We start from the raw sequence: 13,476 nt of genomic DNA on the forward strand, positions 1-13,476 counted from the left end.
AAGTATCCTATCCTCACATCCCTGTCAACAGTGGTTTAATTTTGGCTCTTTTGATTTTACAGGTGCTCTTTGTTGTGCTGTGGTAAACAGTGAAGTTGAGCAACTGTTCAGACTTCAGACTTCAGAGTTCAGACCAAGCAAATTGGCTTCATACTTCAGTTCGTGAGGTATTTACCTGCTTGGCTCCACCGTTACCTTCCCCTCCCTTCCTACTGAAAGTCCGACAAATTTTCTGCTCCGCTCGTCGGCAATCGGCTCCCTGAGCCTGCCAATTGTCACAGGGTTGGTGCAGTGGGTGCCATTAGCATCTTCTCTGTTACACATGTATCCAATCCCCACATCAACCATGGTTTAATTTTGGCTCTTTGATTTTACAGGTGCTCTTTGCTGTGCTGTGGTAACCAGTGTAGTTGAGCAACTGTTCAGACTTCAGATTTCAGAGTTCAGACCAAGCAAATTGGCTTCAGACTTCAGTTCGTGAGGTATTTACCTGCTTGGCTCCACCGTTACCTTCCCCTCCCTTCCTACTGAAAGTCCGGCAAATTTTCCACTCCGCTCGCCGGCAATCGGCTCCCCGAGCCTTCCAATTGCCACAGGATCGATGCAGTGGGTGCCATTAGCATCTTCTCTGTTACACATGTATCCAATCCCCCCATCAACCATAAGACTAGTAACGGCAAGTAAATTGACAAAATCGACGCCCACAACAACTTGTGTTCTACTCGTGCATAGAAACTACGCATAGACCTAGATCATGATGCCACTGTAGGGGATCGTAGCAGAAATTTAAAATTTTCTACGCATCACCAAGATCAATCTATGGAGTAATCTAGCAACGAGGGGAAGGAGAGTGAATCTACATACCCTTGTAGATCGCTAAGCGGAAGCGTTCAAGAGAACGGGGTTGAAGGAGTCGTACTCGTCGTGATCCAAATCACTGGAGATCCTAGTGCCGAACCGACGGCACCTCCGTGTTGAACACACGTACAGCCCGGTGACGTCTCCCACGCCTTGATCCAGTAAGGAGAGAGGGAGAGGTTGCGGAAGACTCCGTCCAGCAGCAGCACAACGGTGTGGTGGTGGTGGAGGAGCGTGGCAATCCTGCAAGGCTTCGCCAAGCACCGCGGGAGAGGAGGAGGACTTGGGAGAGGGGGAGGGCTGCGCCAGAACTTGGGTGCGGCTGCCCTCCCACCCCCCACATATATATAGGGGCAAGGGAGAGGGGGGGCCAGCCCCCTCAGATCCAATCTGAGGAGGGGGCGGCGGCCAGGGGGGTTGCCTTGCCCCCCAAGGCAAGGGGGCGCCCCCCTTTAGGGTTTCCCCCCAAACCCTAGGCGCATGGGCCCTAAGGGGGAAGGCGCCCAGCCCACTAAGGGGCTGGTCCCTCTCCACAAACAGCCCATAGGGCCCTCCGGGGCAGGTGGACCCTCCCGGTGGACCCCTGGAACCCCTTCGGTGGTCCCGGTACAATACCGGTAACCCCTGAATTATTCCGGTGACCGTATGATGACTTCCCATATATAAATCTTTACCTCCGGACCGTTCCGGAACTCCTCGTGACGTCCGAGATCTCATCCGGGACTCCGAACAACATTCGGTAACCACATACAAACTTCCTTTATAACGCTAGCGTCATCGAACCTGAAGTGTGTAGACCCTACGGGTTCGGTAACCATGCAGACATGACCGAGGCAACTCTCTGGCCAATAACCAACAGCGGGATCTGGATACCCATGTTGGCTCCCACATGTTCCATGATGATCTCATCGGATGAACCATGATGTCGAGGATTCGATCAATCCCGTATTCAATTCCCTTTGTCTAGCGGTATTGTACTTGCCCGAGATTCGATCGTCGGTATGCCGATACCTTGTTCAATCTTGTTACCGGCAAGTCTCTTTACTCATTCCGTAACACATCATCCCGTGATCAACTCCTTGGTCACATTGTGCACATTATGATGATGTCCTACCGAGTGGGCCCAGAGATACCTCTCCGTCACACGGAGTGACAAATCCCAGTCTTGATTCGTGCCAACCCAACAGACACTTTAGGAGATACCCGTAGTGCACCTTTGTAGCCACCCAGTTACGTTGTCCGGGAGTTGCACAATCTCATGGTCTAAGGAAATGATACTTGACATTAGAAAAGCTTTAGCATACGAACTACACGATCTTTGTGCTAGGCTTAGGATTGGGTCTTGTCCATCACATCATTCTCCTAATGATGTGATCCCGTTATCAACAACATCCAATGTCCATGGTCAGGAAACCGTAACTATCTATTGATCAACGAGCTAGTCAACTAGAGGCTTACTAGGGACATGGTGTTGTCTATGTATCCACACATGTATCAGAGTTTCCTATCAATACAATTCTAGCATGGATAATAAACGATTATCATGAACAAGGAAATATAATAATAATAACTAATTTATAATTGCCTCTAGGGCATATTTCCAACAGTCTCCCACTTGCACTAGAGTCAATAATCTAGTTCAGATCGCCATGTGATTAACACTCACAGGTCACATCGCCATGTGACCAACATCCAAAGAGTTTACTAGAATCAATAATCTAGTTCACATCACTATGTGATTAACACTCAATGAGTTCTGGGTTTGATCATTTATGCTTGTGAGAGAGGTTGTAGTCAATGGGTCTGCAATATTCAGATCCCTATGTATTTCACAAAACTTTATGTCATATCGTAGATGCCGCTACCACGTTCCACTTGGAGCTATTCCAAATTATTGCTCCATTATACGTATCCGGTATCTCTACTCAGAGCTATCCGGATAGGTGTTAAGCTTGCATCGACGTAACTCTTTACGTCAAACTCTTTATCACCTCCATAACCGAGAAACATTTCCTTATTCCTCTAAGGATAATTTTTGACCGCTATCTAGTGACCCACTCCCGGGTCACCTTTGTACCCTCTTGCCAGACATGTGGCAAGGCACACATCAGGTGCAGTACAAAGCATGACATACTCTATAGAGCCTATGGCTAAGGCATAGGGGACGACATTCATCCTTTCTCTTTCTTCTGCCGTGGTCGAGCTTTAAGTCTTAACTTCATACCTTACAACTCAGGCAAGAACTCCTTCTTTGACTGATCCATCTTGAACACCTTCAAGATCATGTCAAGGTATGTGCTCATTTGAAAGTACTATTAAGCATTTTCATCTATCCTCATAGATCTTGATGCTCAATGTTCAAATAGCTTAATCCAGGTATGAAGTCTTAACTTCATACCTTACAACTCAGGAAAGAACTCCTTCTTAGACTGATCCATCTTGAACACCTTCAAGATCATGTCAAGGTATGTGCTCATTTGAAAGTACTATTAAGCGTTTTGATCTATCCTCATAGATCTTGATGCTCAATGTTCAAATAGCTTAATCCAGGTTTTCTATTGAAAAACACCTTTCAAATAACCCTATATGCTTTCCAGAAATTCTACATCATTTCCGATCAACAATATGTCAACAACATATACTCATCAGAAATGCTATAGTGCTCCCACTCACTTCTTTGGAAATACAAGTTTCTCATAAACTTTGTATAAACCCAAAATCTTTGATCATCTCATCAAAGCGTATATTCCAACTCCGAGATGCTTACTCCAGTCCTTAGAAGGATTGCTGGAGCTTTGCATACTTGTTAGCATCTTTCAGGATTGACAGAACCTTCTGGTTGTATCACATACAACCTTTCCTCATCGAGGAAACAATGTTTTGACATCCTATCTGCAAGATTTCATAAATTATGCAGTAACTGCTAATATAATTTCAACAGACTCTTAGCATCGCTACGAGTGAGAAAGTCTCATCGTAGTCAACTCCTTGAACTTGTCGGAAAACATTTTAACGACAAGTCGAGCTTTCTTAATGGTGACACTTACCATCATCGTCCATCTTCCTTTCAAAATCCATCTGTACCCAACAGCCTTACGACCATCAAGTATTTCTTCCAAAGTCCATACTTTGTTTTCATACATGGATCCTCTCTCGGATTTTATGGCCTCGAGCCATTCGTCGGAATCCGGGCCCACCATCGCTTCTCCATAGCTCGTAGGTTCATTGTTGTCTAGCAACATGACTTCCAAGACAGGATTACGTACCACTCTGAAGCAGTACCTGTCCTTGTCATCCTACGAGGTTTGGTAGTGACTTGATCCGAAGTTTCATGATCATTATCATCAACTTCCACTTCAATTGGTGTAGGTGCCACAGGAACAACTTCCTGTGCCCTGCTACACACTAGTTGAAGTGATGGTTCAATAACCTTATCAAGTCTTCACCATCCTCTCACTCAATTCTTTCGAGAGAAACTTTTCCTCGAGAAAGGACCCGTTTCTAGAAACAATCTTTCGCTTCCGGATCTGAAATAGGAGGTATACCCAACTATTTTTGGGTGTCCTATGAATATGTATTTGTCCGCTTTGGGTTCGAGCTTATCAGGCTGAAACCTTTTTCATGTAAGCATCGCAGCCCCAAACTTTCAAGAAACGACAACTTAGGTTTCTCTAAACCATAGTTCATACGGTGTCATTTCAACGGAATTACGTGGTGCCCTATTTAAAGTGAATGTGGTTGTCTCTAATGCCTAACCCATGAACGATAGTGGTAATTTGATAAGAGACATCCTGGTATGCACCATATCCAATAGGGTGCATCTATGATGTTCGGACACACCATCACACTATGGTGTTCCAGGCGGTATTAGTTGTGAAACAATTTTCACAATGTCTTAATTTCATACCAAACTCATAACTCAGATACTCATCTCTATGATCATATCATAGACATTTTATCCTCTTGTCACGACGATCTTCAACTTCACTCTGAAATTACTTGAACCTTTCAATAATTCAGACTTGTGTTTCATCAAGTAAATACACTCAGTATCTACTCAAATCATCCGTGAAGTAAGAACATAACGATATTCACTGTGTGCCTCAGCACTCATTGCACTGCACACATCAAAATGTATTACTTCCAACAAGTTGCTTTCTTGTTCCATTTAACTGAAAACGAGGCTTTCAGACATCTTGCCCATGTGGTATGATTTGCATGTCTCAAGTGATTCAAAATCAAGTGAGTCCAAACGGTCCATTTGCATGGAGTTTCTTCATGCATATACACCAATAGACATGGTTCGCATGTCTCAAACATTTCAAAACGAGTGAGTCCAAAGATCCATCAACATGGAGCTTCTTCATGCGTTTTATACCAATATGACTTACATGGCAGTGCCACAAGTAAGTGGTACTATCATTACTATCTTATATCTTTTGGCATGAAAATGTGTATCACTACGATCGAGATTCAGTAAACCATTCTTTTAGGTGCAAGACCATTAAAGGTATCATTCAAATAAATAGAGTAACCATTATTCTCCTTAAATGAATAACCGTATTGCGATAGATATAATCCAATCATGTCTATGCTCAACGCAAACACCAAATAACAATTATTTAGGTTTAACACCAATCTCGATGGTAGAGGGAGCGTGCGATGCTTGATCACATCAACCTTGGAAACACTTCCAACACATATCGTCAGCTCACCTTTAGCTAGTCTCCGTTTATTCCGTAGCTTTTATTTCGGGCTACTAACACTTAGCAACCGAACCGGTATCTAATACCCTGGTGCTACTAGGAGTACTAGTGAAGTACACATTAACATCATGCATATCCAATATACTTCTATCGACCTTGCCAGCCTTCTCATCTACCAAGTATCTAGGGTAATTCTGCTCCAGTGGCTGTTCCCCTTATTACAGAAGCACTTAGTCTCGGGTTTGGGTTCAACCTTGGGTTTCTTCACTAGAGCAGCAGCGGATTTGTCGTTTCGTGAAGTATCCCTTCTTGCCCTTGCCCTTCTTGAAACTAGTGGTTTCACCAACCATCAACAATTGATGCTCCTTCTTGATTTCTACTTTCGCGGTGTCAAACATCGCGAATATCTCAAGGATCATCATATCTATCCCTGATCTGTTATAGTTCATCACGAAGCTCTAGTAGCTTGGTGGCAATGACTTTGGAGAAACATCACTATCTCATCTGGAAGATCAACTCCCACTCGATTCAAGTGATTGTTGTACTCAGACAATCTGAGCACAAGCTCAACGATTGAGCCTTTCTCCCTTAGTTTGCAGGCTAAGAAACTCGTCGGAGGTCTTATACCTCTTGACGTGGGCACGAGCCTGAAATCCTAATTTCAGCCCTCGAAACATCTCATATGTTCCGCGACGTTCCGAAATCGTCTTTGTGCCTCAATTCTAAACCGTCTAACTGAACTATCACGTAGTTATCACAACGTGCATGTCAGATGTTCGCAACATCCAGAGACGACATTTGAGGTTCAGCACACCGAGCAGTGCATTAAGGCCATAAGCCTTCTACAAAGCAATGAGGACAATCCTCAGTTTATGGACCCAGTCCGCATAATTGCTAATATCTACTTTCAACTATATTTTCTCTAGGAACATATCTAAAACAGTAGAACTAAAGCGCGAGCTACGACATGATTTGCAAAAAACTTTTTGGCTATGTTCAGGATAATTAAGTTCATCTTATGAACTCCCACTCAGATAGACATCCCTCCAGTCATCTAAGTGATCACATGATCCGAGTCAACTAGGCCGTGTCCGATCATCACGTGAGACGGACTAGTCATCATCGGTGAACATCTTCATGTTGATCGTATCTACTATACGACTCATGCTCAACCTTTCGGTCTCTTGTGTTCCGAGGCCATGTCTGTACATGCTAGGCTCGTCAAGTCAACCTAAGTGTTTCGCGTGTGTAAATATGGCTTACACCCGTTGTATGTGAACGTTAGAATCTATCACACCCGATCATCACGTGGTGCTTCGAAACGACGAACTTTCGCAACGGTGCACAGTTAGGGGGAACACTTTCTTGAAATTTTAATGAGGGATCATCTTATTTACTACCGTCGTTCTAAGCAAATAAGATGCATAAACATGATAAACATCACATGCAATCAAATAGTGACATGATATGGCCAATATCATTTTGCTCCTTTTGATCTCCATCTTCGGGGCTCCATGATCATCATCATCACCGGCATGACACCATGATCTCCATCATCATGATCTCCATCATCGTGTCTCCATGAAGTTGTCTCGCCAACTAATTACTTCTGATACTATAGCTAACGGTTTAGCAATAAAGTAAAGTAATTACATGGCGTTGTTCAACGACACGCAGGTCATACAATAAATTAAGACAACTCCTATGGCTCCTGCCGGTTGTCATACTCATCGACATGCAAGTCGTGATTCCTATTACAAGAACATGATCAATCTCTTACATCACATATCATTCATCACATTCTTTTGGCCATATCACATCACATAGCATACCCCGCAAAAACAAGTTAGACGTCCTCTAATTGTTGTTTGCATGTTTTACGTGGCTGCTATGGGTTTCTAGCAAGAACATTTCTTACCTACGCAAAAACCACAACGTGATACGCCAATTACTATTTACCCTTCATAAGGACCCTTTTCATCGAATCCGATCCGACTAAAGTGGGAGAGACAGACACCCGCTAGCCACCCTATGCAACTACTGCATGTCAGTCGGTGGAACCTGTCTCACGTAAGAGTACATGTAAGGTCGGTCCGGGCCGCTTCATCCCACGATGCCGCCAAATCAAGATAAGACTAGTAACGGCAAGTAAATTGACAAAATCGACGCCCACAACAACTTGTGTTCTACTCGTGCATAGAAACTACGCATAGACCTAGATCATGATGCCACTGTAGGGGATCGTAGCAGAAATTTAAAATTTTCTACGCATCACCAAGATCAATCTATGGAGTAATCTAGCAACGAGGGGAAGGAGAGTGAATCTACATACCCTTGTATATCGCTAAGCGGAAGCGTTCAAGAGAACGGGGTTGAAGGAGTCGTACTCGTCGTGATCCAAATCACCGGAGATCCTAGTGCTGAACGGACGGCACCTCCACGTTCAACACACGTACAGCCCGGTGACGTCTCCCACGCCTTGATCCAGCAAGGAGGGAGGGAGAGGTTGGGGAAGACTTCGTCCAGCAGCAGCACAACAGTGTGGTGGTGGTGGAGGAGCGTGGCAATCCTGCAGGGCTTCGCCAAGCACCACGGGGAGGAGGACTTGGGAGAGGGGAGGGCTGCGCCAGAACTTGGGTGCGGCTGCCCTCCCACCCCCCACATATATATAGGGGCAAGGGAGAGGGGGGCCGGCCCCCTCAGATCCAATCTGAGGAGGGGGCGGCGGCCAGGGGGGTTGCCTTGCCCCCCAAGGCAAGGGGCGCCCCCCCTTTAGGGTTTCCCCCCAAACCCTAGGCGCATGGGCCCTAAGGGGGAAGGCGCCCAGCCCACTAAGGGGCTGGTCCCTCTCCACAAACAGCCCATAGGGCCCTCCGGGGCAGGTGGGCCCTCCCGGTGGACCCCCGGAACCCCTTCGGTGGTCCCCGTACAATACCGGTAACCCCCGAATTATTCCGGTGACCGTATGATGACTTCCCATATATAAATCTTTACCTCCGGACCGTTCCGGAACTCCTCGTGACGTCCGAGATCTCATCCGGGACTCCGAACAACATTCGGTAACCACATACAAACTTCCTTTATAACCCTAGCGTCATCGAACCTTAAGTGTGTAGACCCTACGGGTTCGGGAACCATGCAGACATGACCGAGACAACTCTCTGGCCAATAACCAACAGCGGGATCTGGATACCCATGTTGGCTCCCACATATTCCATGATGATCTCATTGGATGAACCACGATGTCGAGGATTCAATCAATCCCGTATTCAATTCCCTTTGTCTAGCGGTATTGTACTTGCCCGAGATTCGATCGTCGGTATGCCGATACCTTGTTCAATCTCGTTACCAACAAGTCTCTTTACTCGTTCCGTAACACATCATCCCGTGATCAGCTCCTTGGTCACATTGTGCACATTATGACGATGTCCTACCGAGTGGGCCCAGAGATACCTCTTCGTCACACGGAGTGACAAATCCCAGTCTTGATTCGTGCCAACCCAACAGACACTTTCGGAGATACCCGTAGTGCACCTTTATAGCCACCCAGTTACGTTGTGACGTTTGGTACACCCAAAGCATTCCTACGGTATCCGGGAGTTGCACAATCTCATGGTATAAGGAAATGATACTTGACATTAGAAAACCTTTAGCATACGAACTACACGATCTTTGTGCTAGGCTTAGGATTGGGTCTTGTCCATCACATCATTCTCCTAATGATGTGATCCCGTTATCAACGACATCCAATGTCCTTGGTCAGGAAACCGTAACCATCTATTGATCAATGAGCTAGTCAACTAGAGGCTTACTAGGGACATGGTGTTGTCTATGTATCCACACATGTATCTGAGTTTCCTATCAATACAATTCTAGCATGGATAATAAACGATTATCATGAACAAGGAAATATAATAATAATAACTAATTTATTATTGCCTCTAGGGCATATTTCCAACAATGGGTGCCATTAGCGTCTTCCCTGTTACACATGTATCCAATCCCCACATCAACCATTGTTTAATTTTGGGTCTCTTATTTTACAGGTGCTCTTTGCTGTGTTGTGGTAACCAGTGCAGTTGAGCAACTGTTCAGACATCAGACTTCAGAGTTCAGACCAAGCAAATTGGCTTCAGACTTCAGTTCGTGAGGTATTTACCTGATTGGCTCCATCATTACCTTCCCCTCCCTTCCTACTAAAAGTCCGGCAAATTTTCTGCTCCGCTCGCCGGCAATCGGCTCCCCGAGCCTGCCAATTTCCACAGGGTTGGTGCAGTGGGTACCATTAGCATCTTCTCTATTACACATGTATCCAATCCCCACATCAACCATGGTTTAATTTTGGCTCTTTGATTTTACAGGTGCTCTTTGCTGCGTCGTGGTGACCCATCAGCAGTTGAGCAATTGTTCTGAACTTCTAATAGCCCCATACTCCGAGGAGGAAGTTAGAAAGGTGGCTTTCCTAATGGAGCATAACAAGTCCGGATGGTTTTCCCATCGAGTTCTATTAGAACTTAAGGGAAGTCATCAAACCGGATCTCCTACTTTTGTTTAGCGACCTACATGTTGGTCAACTAGAATTGTTTTGCTTAAACTTCGGTGAGATTATTTTATAACCTAAGGTTAATGAGGCTGAAAGGATACAACAATATAGACCTATTTGCCTCTTAAATGTTAGATTTAAAATATTGATGAAGGTTGCGACTATTAGGCTAAATTCGATTGTTGAACATGTGGTTCGGCCTTCACAGACAAATTTTATGCAAGTCAGGAACATCCTAGATGGAGTTGTTATCCTGCATGGAAGAGTCCATGAATTACACCGGAAAAAGTTGAATGGAGTGGTACTCAAAATATACTTTGAAAGGCTTATGACAAAGTCAAGTGGCCCTTTCTTCAACAGACTCTCAGAATGAAAGGATTTTTTTGCAGAGTGGCGCGCTATGATCCATAGCTTTGTTGCTGGAGGTAGTATTGCCATTAAGATCAATGATGACAACGTTGAACACTATTTCCAAACGAAGAAGGGATTGTGACAAGGTGATTCGTTATCGCCCATGCTATTCAATATAGTGACGGATATGCTAGCGGTCATGACTGAGCGTGCCAAGGTTGATGTCCAAATTGATGGGGTAGTTAATCATCTAGCTAGTTGATGGTGGTCTCTCTATACTTCAAATGCCGATGATATGATTCTCTTCATAGATCATGACCTCGAGAAAGCGAGAAATCTGAAACTAATTTTATCAGCATTCGAGCAAATCTCAGGTCTTAAGATCAATTTTCATAGAAGTGAATTGTTTTTCTTCGGCGAGGCTCAAGACGAGGCCCACCTGTATGCTGAACTATTCGGATGTGGGTTGGGACAGTTTCCAATCACATATTTGGGGATACACATTATCGGAGACTCACAAATGTTGAATAGAAACACGTCAAGGAGAGGCTACAAAAAAGACTTAGCAGTTGGAAAGGTACATTTTTGTCTCTAGGTGGAAGATTGGTCCTCATAAATTCAGTACTAAGTAATATGGTACTATATATGCTTTCCTTCTTTCAGTTGCCGAAAGGAGTTTTTACATATATTGGATTACTTCCGATCAAGATTCTTTTGGCAAGGAGATAGTGAGAGAAAGAAATATCGACTGGCTAAATGGAGTGTGGTTTGCCATCCCAAAGACCAAGGCGGATTGGGCATTCATGACCTTGATGTTAAGAATGGGGCCCTTCTCGACAAATGGTTTTTTAAATTACTGATGGAAGATGGTGTATGGCAAACCCTTCTAAGGAGGAAATGTGTTGGTTCCAAGGCGGTATCCCAAGTATACTGGAAGCCTGGGGATTCCCACTTTTGGGCAGGTATAATGGCTAAGAAATATTTCTTCTACTATGGATCCTTCTCGATTATGGATGGCTCAGAAATTAGATTCTGGGAGGACAAGTGCCTAGGAGATGCCACAATCCTGGAACAATATCCAACTCTATACAACATTGTGTGCCACAAGGGTGATACTATCACCACGGTAATGGAATCATTTCCGCCAAATGTGATGTTCAGAAGAGATTTAATTGGACACAGGCTCCAAACAGGGAACATTGCTACCTCTTGAGCACTGCATTGGATTTCCCCGAAGAGGAGAGGATGATGCAGTAAAGTAGCGTAAGTATTTCCCTCAGTTTTTGAGAACCAAGGTATCAATCCAGTAGGAGATCACGCACGAGTCCCTCGTACCTACACAAAACGATAGCTACTCACAACCAACGCGATTAGGGGTTGTCAATCCCTTCACGGTCACTTACGAGGGTGATATCTGATAGAGATGATAAATAATATTTTTGGTATTTTTGATATAGAGATGCAAAGTAAAAAGTAAAGGGCAAAGTAAAAACAAAGCAAGTAATAAAGTAATGGAGATTGATATGATGAGAATAGACCCGAGGGCCATAGGTTTCACTAGTGGCTTCTCTCAAGAGCATAAGTATTCTACGGTGGGTGAACAAATTACTGTTGAGCAATTGATAGAAAAGCGAATAATTATGAGGTTATCTAGGTATGATCATATATATAGGCATCACGTCCATGACAAGTAGACTAAAACGATTCTACATCTACTACTATTACTCCACTCATCGACCGCTATCCAGCAGGCATCTAGAGTATTAAGTTAAAAACAGAGTAACGCCTTAAGCAAGATGACACAATGTAGAGGGATAAATTCATGCAATATGATAAAAAAAACCATCTTGTTATCCTCGATGGCAACAATACAATACGTGCCTTGCAACCCTTTCTGTCACTGGGTAAGGACACCACAAGATTGAACCCAAAGCTAAGCACTTCTCCCATTGCAAGAACAACCAATCTAGTTGGCCAAACCAAACGGATAATTCGAAGAGACTTTCAAAGATAACTCAATCATACATAAAAGAATTCAGAGAAGATTCAAATATTATTCATAGATAATCTGGATCATAAACCCACAATTCATCGATCTCAACAAACACACCGCAAAAAGAAGATTACATCGAATAGATCTCCACAAGAGAGGGGGGGAACATTGTATTGAGATCCAAAAAGAGAGAATAAGCCATCTAGCTACTAACTATGGACCCGAAGGTCTGAGGTAAACTACTCACACTTCATCGGAGGGGCTATGATGATGTAGAAGCCCTCCGTGGTGGATGCCCTCTCCGGCGGAGCTCCAGAACATGCCCCAAGATGGGATCTCGCGGATACAGAAGGTTGCGGCGGTGGAATTAGGTTTTTGGCTCCCCTGCTGATCGTTTGGGGATACGTAGATATATATAGGAGGAAGGAGTACGTCGGTGGAGCGTCAGGGGGCCCACGAGGTAGGGGGCGCGCCCTCCACCCTTGTGACCGCCTCTGGCCCTGCTTGGAGTAGGGTCCAAGTCTCCTGGATCACGTTCGGTGAGAAAATCACGTTCCCAAAGGTTTCATTCCGTTTGGACTCCATTTGATATTCCGTTTCTTCGAAACACTGAAATAGGCAAAAAAAAACAGCAATTCTTGGCTGGGCCTCCGGTTAATAGGTTAGTCCCAAAAATAATATAAAAGTGGAAAATAAAGCCCAATATAGTCCAAAACAATAGATAAAGTAGCATGGAGCAATCAAAAATTATAGATACGTTGGAGACGTATCAAACATCCTTCTACAGTGATTGTCCATGGTGCAATTTTCATATGAGTCTGATATATTCCGATGGAACCTCCATTGGAATGGACAATTCTCTTATGTATAGAGCGTTAATCCAGTCTAATATGCCAGTTGACAATAACAAGAAGATCTGGAAGATGAAGATACCTCTTAAGAGTAAAATCTTTGCATGGTATCTTCGTCGAGGAGTCATTTTTTCTAAAGATACCCTTATTAAGAAGAATTGGCATGGAAGTTCA

The 13,476-nt window shown here is 44.2% G+C and overlaps 1 long non-coding RNA gene across 1 annotated transcript in view; it reads left to right on the plus strand.

The window, feature by feature from the left end:
- Positions 1 to 11,679, plus strand: part of LOC119342173 — a 54,553-nt gene extending 42,874 nt beyond the window's left edge. The window contains exons 6-9 of the long non-coding RNA XR_005165422.1: positions 378 to 482; positions 9,611 to 9,715; positions 9,926 to 11,035; positions 11,122 to 11,679. This is a non-coding gene — a long non-coding RNA (uncharacterized LOC119342173). The remainder of the gene's footprint in view (positions 1 to 377; positions 483 to 9,610; positions 9,716 to 9,925; positions 11,036 to 11,121) is intronic.
- The last annotated feature ends 1,797 nt before the right edge of the window (positions 11,680 to 13,476 follow it).

Source organism: Triticum dicoccoides, chromosome 7B, assembly GCF_002162155.2.
Source record: "Triticum dicoccoides isolate Atlit2015 ecotype Zavitan chromosome 7B, WEW_v2.0, whole genome shotgun sequence".
Lineage (NCBI taxonomy): Eukaryota > Viridiplantae > Streptophyta > Magnoliopsida > Poales > Poaceae > Triticum > Triticum dicoccoides.